The sequence below is a fragment of the Hemiscyllium ocellatum genome, chromosome 4, assembly GCF_020745735.1.
Source record: "Hemiscyllium ocellatum isolate sHemOce1 chromosome 4, sHemOce1.pat.X.cur, whole genome shotgun sequence".
In the NCBI taxonomy this organism is placed as follows: domain Eukaryota; kingdom Metazoa; phylum Chordata; class Chondrichthyes; order Orectolobiformes; family Hemiscylliidae; genus Hemiscyllium; species Hemiscyllium ocellatum.
In genome coordinates this window covers 76,774,303-76,783,125 of record NC_083404.1, presented here as the reverse complement: position 1 = coordinate 76,783,125, position 8,823 = coordinate 76,774,303, and the positions used below count along the sequence as shown (strand labels likewise).

The following is an 8,823-nucleotide window of genomic DNA, read 5'->3' as shown; positions in this document are numbered from 1 at the left end:
TGAGTGCCAGTACCATTGGTAATTCATAATAGCTACAAGATATGACTCCAAAGCATAGTTTGAGCTTAAATTCTCAATGTGCAGTACATTGCAAAAGAACTTTGGAACTAAAATAACATACCAATATTGTTTGCTACTTTTTGTAAGGAATAATGATTATTTTACACTCCTATTGAAGGTGAATTGCATTGCACTCAAGATCAGTGCAAATAATGAAAACAAGTCTAAGCAAAATTGTAGAGTTAAACACAATGACATATATTGTCGTAAAACAAAATCAGCACAACATCTTAGCTGATTCCAAATTGCAAAAAAAGGTCAAATTTAAAATACAATAATCAAACACCGACTACCAGCTGTGAAGAATGTTTTAAATTAGCAGCATGAAGTCAAGTCACTGAAAAGGGATAAACCATTGACATCAACCGGGGAGTGTATAAAGAGAACATGTCTTCATGCATTAAACTTTTACTATGGTAACTTCTGTACCTTCATTTCAATTGATCTAAATAAGCTTTGGGAATCTCATAAATCTCTTTACTACACAAGGAAGAATGGAAGAATGATTTCTATCTCCATAATTTTACTACTCTCTCTAATTCGAATACTGCTGTTTATTTGGCACTTCTGTTAAAATAACTGCTGACACTGGAACTTCACAGCCTTGATCTACTGCTGGCATGTTTTAAGCCACAACAATAAAATGAGAACCTATAAAGGCTACCACTTCATATCACAGAGATTTTCTGTAATTGATTACAATAGCTCATCAGTGCAGATCATTAAATACAAAGTATTTCAATAAATAATTGGTTTATTTGAATTCTATGTGATAATATTATAAATCAAGATATGTTTAATTAACATGAAAGGTGGAATGTTTTTGCACAAATATGAAAATAAAAAGCATTTAGTACTTTAATAAACAATGCTGTAAACCAAAACAACATCAGCGATAATTCAAATCCATCTTGGGAAATTCTCAAGGCACTTCCTAGGCAAATCACATTTCCATCTTCAATGATTTGGTCTGCAAGAAAATGAAAATCAGCACTTTAGGGTGTAACGCTATTTACATATGTTTAATTTGCGTAACCTGTGCATGCATTTATTGCATTGCCTTTTTTTTATAAAGTAACACCAAAATGTTAACTTAGTTGGAATCACTGAACACAGTGCTGGTGGGATTTCTGAGCTAGCCATCTTGTTATTCAGAGTTGGAAACCAATTGGAGATGAAACTGGATCATGTAGTAACTAATATATTTTGCCAATATTTCCTATGCTGTAATTCCATCTGTTTTTCTTTTTTATTCACATGCCCTTTTTTTCAATGTTTCCTCTGCCATGTTTTTTCATCATCTACAATACTTGCAAATTCTATTGTTTGTTTTATTTCTTTCCATCATCTTCCCCTCGAGCTTCTGTATTATCTAAGAGCTTTATTGGAGAACAACTTATTGGTCAATTAATTCATAAACCTTCTGTGACCAGAGTACTATTCTTTTCATCGAATTCATGGAGTCAGAGAGATGCACAGCATGGAAACAGACCCTTCAATAAATTCGGCAGAAGTGGGTACTGCAGATGCTGGAGATCAGAGTGATGAAGGGCTTTTGCCTGAAACGTCAATTTTACCTGCTCCTCAGATGCTGCCCGACTTGCTGTGCATTTCTAGCACCACTCTAATCTTAACCCTTCAATAAACTCATCCATGATGACCAGATATCCTAAATTAATCCAATCCCATCTGTCAGCACTTGACCCATATCCTTCTAAACCCTTCCTATATATGTACCCATCCAGATGCCTATTAAATGTAGTAATTACACCAGCCTCCACCACTTCCTCTGGCAGCTCATTCTGTACATGCACCACCCTCTTTGTGAAAAAGTTGCCCCTTTGGTCCCCTTTTAAATCTTTCTCCTCTCATTCTTCCTTTTCATACTATATTCCAACTAACTGTTCTGATAAGGAGCTTAAGTGGTAGATGGAATTGAGATACTGATCAAACAGATTATATCAATCAACTAATCCCATGGCTTTCATTAAAGTAGAGAGTTATATCTGATATAATAGAAGTATTGAAAATTATGAAGGATGGATCAGAGTAGAAAGGAACTAATGAATATAAACTGGATTTGCACAGGATGGCAGCAAAGATTGGGTCACAAGCCAATAACGACACCCAAGTCTGAATGTCTGAGGGTTACTGGATATTAGAAATGTAAGAACAGAAGTAGGTCATTCAGGACTTGAGCCTGCACTGCCATTCAATGAGACCTTGGTTGATCTGTGGCATAACTCCATTTGGGCCCATATCCTTTGTTTTGATTGCTTAATAAAAGTTTTGTCAATTTCAAATTTAAACTTAACTGTTGATTTAGTATTGGCTGCTGTTTAAGGAAGAGATTTCCAAACCTCCACTACTCTTTGCATGTAGATGTGTTTTCTAACATCTCTTTTGAATGGCCTGGTCCTAATTCCCAGACTATGCCCCCAGGTTCTACAATTTTCATCTAGGGGAAATAATTTGTCTTTTTAGAATCTGCCCTGTTTTTTTTTCCCTGTTTATATCCTTAAAAACCTTAATGAGATCACCAAATGACCATCTAAATTCTTGATAATAAAAGCTTGATTTGTCTAATCTCTCTTCATAACTTAACTCCTGAAGTCCAGGTATAATCCTTTTAAACCTGCACCAAGCTCTTCCCTGGACTAAAAGACATTTTTCCTAAGGTATGTTATACAGATCTGCTCACAGAACTCGAAATTGGTCTAATTATGGTTTTGTATAACTGCAGCATAATGACTGCATTCTTATATTCCAGCCTTTAAATGTGAATGCCAGCATTCCTTTAACTTTCATGACTATTTTCACATCTGTTCGTGGCATTTTAAAGAGATATGTACCTGAACCCTCAAATCACATTTGTTATCCACTGAATTTAACTTTGTGCCTTCTAAAAATATCCTGATCTATCCTTATCTAAAGGCTTCTAGAAGTACATATAAACTTACCTCTGTCCACCATCTCTGTTACCACTTCAAAAAATTCAATCAGACTTTTTAGGCATGACCTACCCTTCATGAATCCATGCTGACTCCCTAATTAACTAAAATTTTATTAGGAGATCAGTTCCTTATTTTTGATTATGGACTCCAAAAATTTCATCAACCACAGATGTCAGGCTAATTGGTCTGTATTCCCTGGTTTCATGCTGTCAACATTCTTAAAGAGAAAAGTTAAATGAACAAATTTCTAATCCCCTGAGGTGCAACTCCTAAATCCAGGGAACTCTGAAAGATTGTAGTTAGGACATATTTGACTTTAGGTCTCATAAGTGTAAAACAAATGAGCTGCATATTGTTCTCAGGATCACCATTCACGGTCATCACAAAATCTGCGAGCTTTGGTATTAGGTGAGTTCATAGATAAGCTCTGAGTAAACAGAAAAACTGAGAGAAGAGAGATATTGGCTGTCAGTTCTTTGAAAGGTCATAAATTTGCCTTTGAGAAAAATATATTTAAAATTGCTCGTAACTCTGAAATCATTTACATGCTGTTTGCAGTCCTGTGTTTATTGCTCAAGGTTTAATTCCTGCAAACTTTTTCAGTTCGACCATTGTTTGCTCAGTAACACCATAGACAGAAACGTCTCAATTCAGGGCCAAGGGAAAAAAAATTAGAGAAATTCATACTACTAACATAACCATGCTTATTGCAGCATCATTTTTAGGGCGTGGCTTTTTTCTATTACACTACTATACGTTATTTTTGCAATATTATCATAGACTTTTTTTTGTAATCTGGAAAATCATAGTTACATCATTGTAATTCTGTGAGAACACAGGAAGATAACATTTATTCATGTAAAACCTTGGCCAGAATTTTCCTCAGAACTGTAATCACCACGGTAACCTTCCCAGGGGTGGTGTGGAAACCTTATTTTCAAGCATGTCTTTCCTAATCCCTGCCAAGAAAAGACATATCCAAAGCAAATGTGTAACATAATGGCTCAGTTGTGCAGCTACTAGAATTTCTTTGGAAAATACCTTCAAAAGATTGCAGAGAGTTAACGACACAGAAATAAGACTGTTCAGTCCATCTGATTTATGTTACACACATACTTCTTTCCACTTTGCCTCAGGTAAGCCTTCATTAAATCAATCAACTGCCAAATGTTGTAAACGTGCTAAATGTTGTTAACTCTTTTAAAATTACCAGCAACAACTCATTGCTTCCAATTAAAACAAGATAATAGAAGGAAAATCCTTAAAGCAATCTTTAAATCATAATGCTGCACTAACTGAGGATCATTGTTTATGTTGCTGACAGTAGGCCAAAGTTATGTATTGGTAGCTGCAATGGTGATATCTTTTAGCGTGGTCGTACTGAGTAAAGCTGAAATTACAAACATATTATTCATCACTGAGGTTCAGGACAGAGAGATGCTCTCAAAACAACTCCTGCTCTCAAAATACCTCCTGCTTTGCATTTCCTCTGTTCTTTCACCACACCATTGAAAAGTCAAAAAGGAATGAATACCATTGTCTGGGACCAACCACTTTGTGCACTAAACCTACTTCAGATCTATTGTCATGTAATATCTTAAGTATGCTAATGACTTGTTCAATCACACATCCAACAGGAACATGGTACTACTGCAATTCATTGGTCAGATTTATCATGGATGTTTTTCTTCAAATTTGAAGTAACATAATGTATCCCTGGTTTCCTTACAGCTAATTCTATTAACATGTGCAGGTTCAGGATGCCAGTGGGATTGTTCTGCCTAAGCATAAAAACATCATAGAATTTTGTATCTACCTGCATAAAGGGAGAGGCACTTTTTTTCCCAAAATTGACTCGCTGCCCTTGTTGAAAGCCAGTCAGAGACACAAACCAGTGCACTGCATCATCTGAACTGGTGCTATCACAAAGTTCAAATAATTGGTTACGTGGGACAATAATTTTTTAAGTACTGTGGGTGCTTTCACGAGACCTGGATGTGTCTTCAGCATACCGTTGGAAGGGTCCAGAGGTTAAAAAGTTGGAGATGTTGCAGACTTTGACAAACTTTGGTAATGTGCAGTCAAGTCCAGCAGGGAGTAGGTCTTTTTCTATATAGCTGCTCACCAGCTAACATTGCGCCTTTGGAAGCACTGTTGTTTTAACAAATCAAAAGAACTTAAGCCTTGACTTTTGAACTGTTGGTTGTGAATATGGATAGTGCCTCCTATGAGCTTCAGCTCTCTGTTCTTTACTGCTGCAAACTTCTCAAGAGCAACTGATGCTGTTGCTGCTGTGTCTAGTGTTGATCCTATTGCTCTTCACTGGTCCAAATTAGGCTCTTAAGTAGCCGAGGAAGTACACCCAGTTTGCTGTGATTCAGAAAACCTCATGAACTACACAAAGTATGCTCTCCAAAAATATTGAAAAAACTGTTAACACCTATTGGCAATGAAAGCAATGACAAGTGCTGAAATATTTAGTGCACTATGAAAATGCATTCAAATCAATCCCTCATTTGCTGCTGCATTCTCACCTTGCTTTCAACAATGCATTTTAAGAAAGTTGGGATGCCATGTGAAATTTACATTTATGTTAAAATGTCATTCCAATTAAGCAACTCCCTTGTTAATAAATAATTTTACTAGCGATTTTTGAGAAGAATTGTTGCTCAGGTTGATGATATGGTATAAATTAGCTCACTGAGCTTGAAGATTTGTTTTCAGATGTTTTGTCACCATACTAGGTAACATCATCAGTGAGGGTCTCCAGTGAAGAGCTGGTGGAACTTCCTGCCTCTCTATTTATAGGTCTTGGTTTCTTAAGGTGGGTGACGTCATTTCCAGTTCTTTTTTTCAAGGTAAAGTATAAATGGGGTCTAAATCAATGTGTTTATTGATGGAGTTCCAGTCAGAATGCCAGCCTCTATGAATTCTTGTGCGTGTCTTTGTTCGCTTGTCCTATGATGTGTTCATTGTCCCAGGCAAAGTGGTGTCCTTCTTTGTCTGTATGTATGGAAGCTAGTGATATTGGGTTGTGTCTTTTGGTGGCTAGTTGGTGTTTTTGTATCCTTTTCTTGCATGGTATTTTGTAAATGATGCTAGTTTCAATAGTAGAATTTTATTCTTCTAAAGTGATTACAAACAGCCTGAGACAATCAAGTCAAGAGTGTAACTTGGGGTATTGAAACCTGATTCCCAGTGTTTTCTTTGGACTTAACTTCCCACCATACCCAAACCAATTACTTCAAAGTTAACATTCAGCAATGCTTACAGAATTCTGCTCACAGAATTCTGCCTACAGTGTTCTGATATAGGGAGAAGTAGAATATTAAAATCTTCTATGTTGTTACATATTTTTTTCTCATGGTTCCCTGCTCAGTGATTTGTCTGCTTGATGCTCTTCTGCTCTTCTGCTCAGTAACTCCTGAATGTTAGATTGTAGAGTGGATTTGGATATGAGCACATTACAGAATGTGTGCACTGCAATCTATGCTTTCTAAATGTGTAGGTTCTTTTGGGAATTTGACATGGTCCAGTTTGTAGCCATCTTCGGGTCAAATGAAAAGAGTCATACAGAGTAAACAAGATGTAGTGTATTGGATCCATGCAATTACTTACTTGTTGCAAAAGTGTGCTACATGGAGAGGGGAGGGATGGCATTCTTTGTTTTGTATGAGTGTAGGAATGAGCATGTTGGATGGTCAACAACACAGTGTTCACACTGACGAGGTAACTCACCAAACAAAGACAAAGAAAATAATACAGCACAGAAAAAATGCCCTTCAGCCCACCAAGTCTGCTCCAATTTCTAATCCTTACTTAGACACACTACTTATTGCCTATGCGCAGTATCTATCCCTCGGTTCACCTCACATGTATGGGTCAATCAGGATACACGTTAAGCATTGCTAATGTGCCTGCTTCCACTAGCAGTGCATTCCAGGCACTCACCATCCCGTGTGTGAAAACTTCTCCCTGCACCTCTCCCTTAAATATTCCCCTTCTCATCTTGAACCTTTGCACTGTTGTAGTTGACCTTTCCAACCTTGGAAAAAAAAGGGACTATCCATCCTATCTGCACCCCTCACAATTTTGTTAAGTTCTATCAGGTCGGTCCTCAGCCTCCATTTTTCCAGTCATTCAAGTTTATCCAACCTTTCCCAATAACTGTAACCCTCCAGACCAAGCAACATCCTGATAAACCTTCTCTGCCCCCTCTACAAGGCAGCCACGAACTTCTGGTAGTGGGGCGACCAGAACTGCACACAATATTTCTAATGTAAACTGTGGATGTTTCAGATGGCTCACCATGTCACCTGCTAATCTGCTCATGAAGAGCTAACAAATGAACTAAGGTTGCTGAGTCATAAGCATTGACACTATGACCAGATCTCAGAAATTGTCAACTAATCAGAGCTAACAGATTCTTAGTCCTAATGACTGCTATTCATGGTTGACTTTTCTTATGGTCTATTAACGCAATGCTTAGTTTGAAGGGTGAGGCTGTGGAAGGGATGGAAGGGGGCAAGTCAAAGAAGTCAAAGATTTTCAAAGGTCAGCCATTTTCCTTGCATTGTGCCTTGAATTGCCTTTCACCTGCTGTCATTCACCCCCAACTATCCCTATATGCCCTCTGCACTGCCCAACCAATTGCTGAGCTATTTACATTCATGTCTTGTAATACCTGCCACCATCTCATTCTAGGTGGAAAAAAGAAAATTGGATGTAAGAACTGCTAAGAGTGCTGATGAGGCGAGTAGGGTAGATGAGAGATATGAAGAGTATTATTACCAAAAGGGAGAGCACATCCTTTTTGTTCAAATGACACTACTAAGCTCATACAATTTTAAGGGTTGTAGGAGCTACTCAAACTCTTCTGTGGAGAAATATACAATCTTTCCTCCAGAGAATGTATTGTAAACAAAGTGGCAGTAGATGGAAAGTATATATCAGTTCCATTGTATAAATTAAAATTAGAATGTGACTTGCTGTGCAGAACAGTGACAACACAATGGTTGTTAAGAAATCACCCATGGATGGAGCTGACTTACTCCTAGGAACTGATTTGGCTGGAGTGAAGGTTATAGCTTAATCTGTATCCATTGTAAGTTTGAATGATAAGAGATGGCTTAGTTACAGGAATCCATTCCAAGTATATTTCCATGGCTCGTGTTGACCCCAGTAATGGCCTAGTCGTATTATTGTTGGTCTATTAATCCAGAGACGCAGGTAATGTTCTCAAAACCTGGGTTTGAATCTCACCATAGTAGATGATGAAATTTGAATTTAATAAATATCTGGAATTAAGAGTTTAAGGCCATGAATATATTGTTAATTGTAAAAAAAAAACATTTGGTTCACTCATGTCCTTAAGGGAAGGAAACTGCCATCCTTAACTGGTCTGGCCTACATTTGACTCCAGACACACAGCAATGTGGGTTGACTCTTAACTGCCCTCTGGGCAATGAGGAATGGGCAATAAATGCTGGCCAGGCCAGCAATGCCCTCATCCATGAATGAATTTAAAAAATCAGAGATTGAAACAATGCCATAAACAGATATTAGAATTAAGTTTTGAGGTTGTTGACTTGCCTGCTGAGCTGGTCAGCTGATCACAGATATTTTGTCACTATTCAAGGTAACATCATCAGTGAACCTCTGGTGAAGCCATATACTAGAATTGTTGAAACTATTTTTAAGGATGGGGATAATTTTCAAAAAAAAGTTTCATCTGTCTTTGTTAACTGGGGTTTAGAAAGCAGATCCAGAGTTAGCAGGTTAAAATAGTCAGCTTATATTAAAGCTGAGA

The 8,823-nt window shown here is 37.4% G+C and overlaps 1 protein-coding gene across 2 annotated transcripts in view; it reads right to left on the bottom strand.

The window, feature by feature from the left end:
• Positions 1-884: 884 nt before the first annotated feature.
• The window catches only part of alkal1 (ALK and LTK ligand 1), a 55,932-nt gene continuing 47,993 nt past the window's right edge, over positions 885-8,823 (bottom strand). Inside the window, exon 6 of one of the 2 annotated variants that reach the window (XM_060824343.1) lies at positions 885-1,030. The gene's annotated coding sequence lies outside the window, so the exon portion shown is untranslated. The remainder of the gene's footprint in view (positions 1,031-8,823) is intronic. The other variant, XM_060824344.1, reaches the window with a different exon arrangement.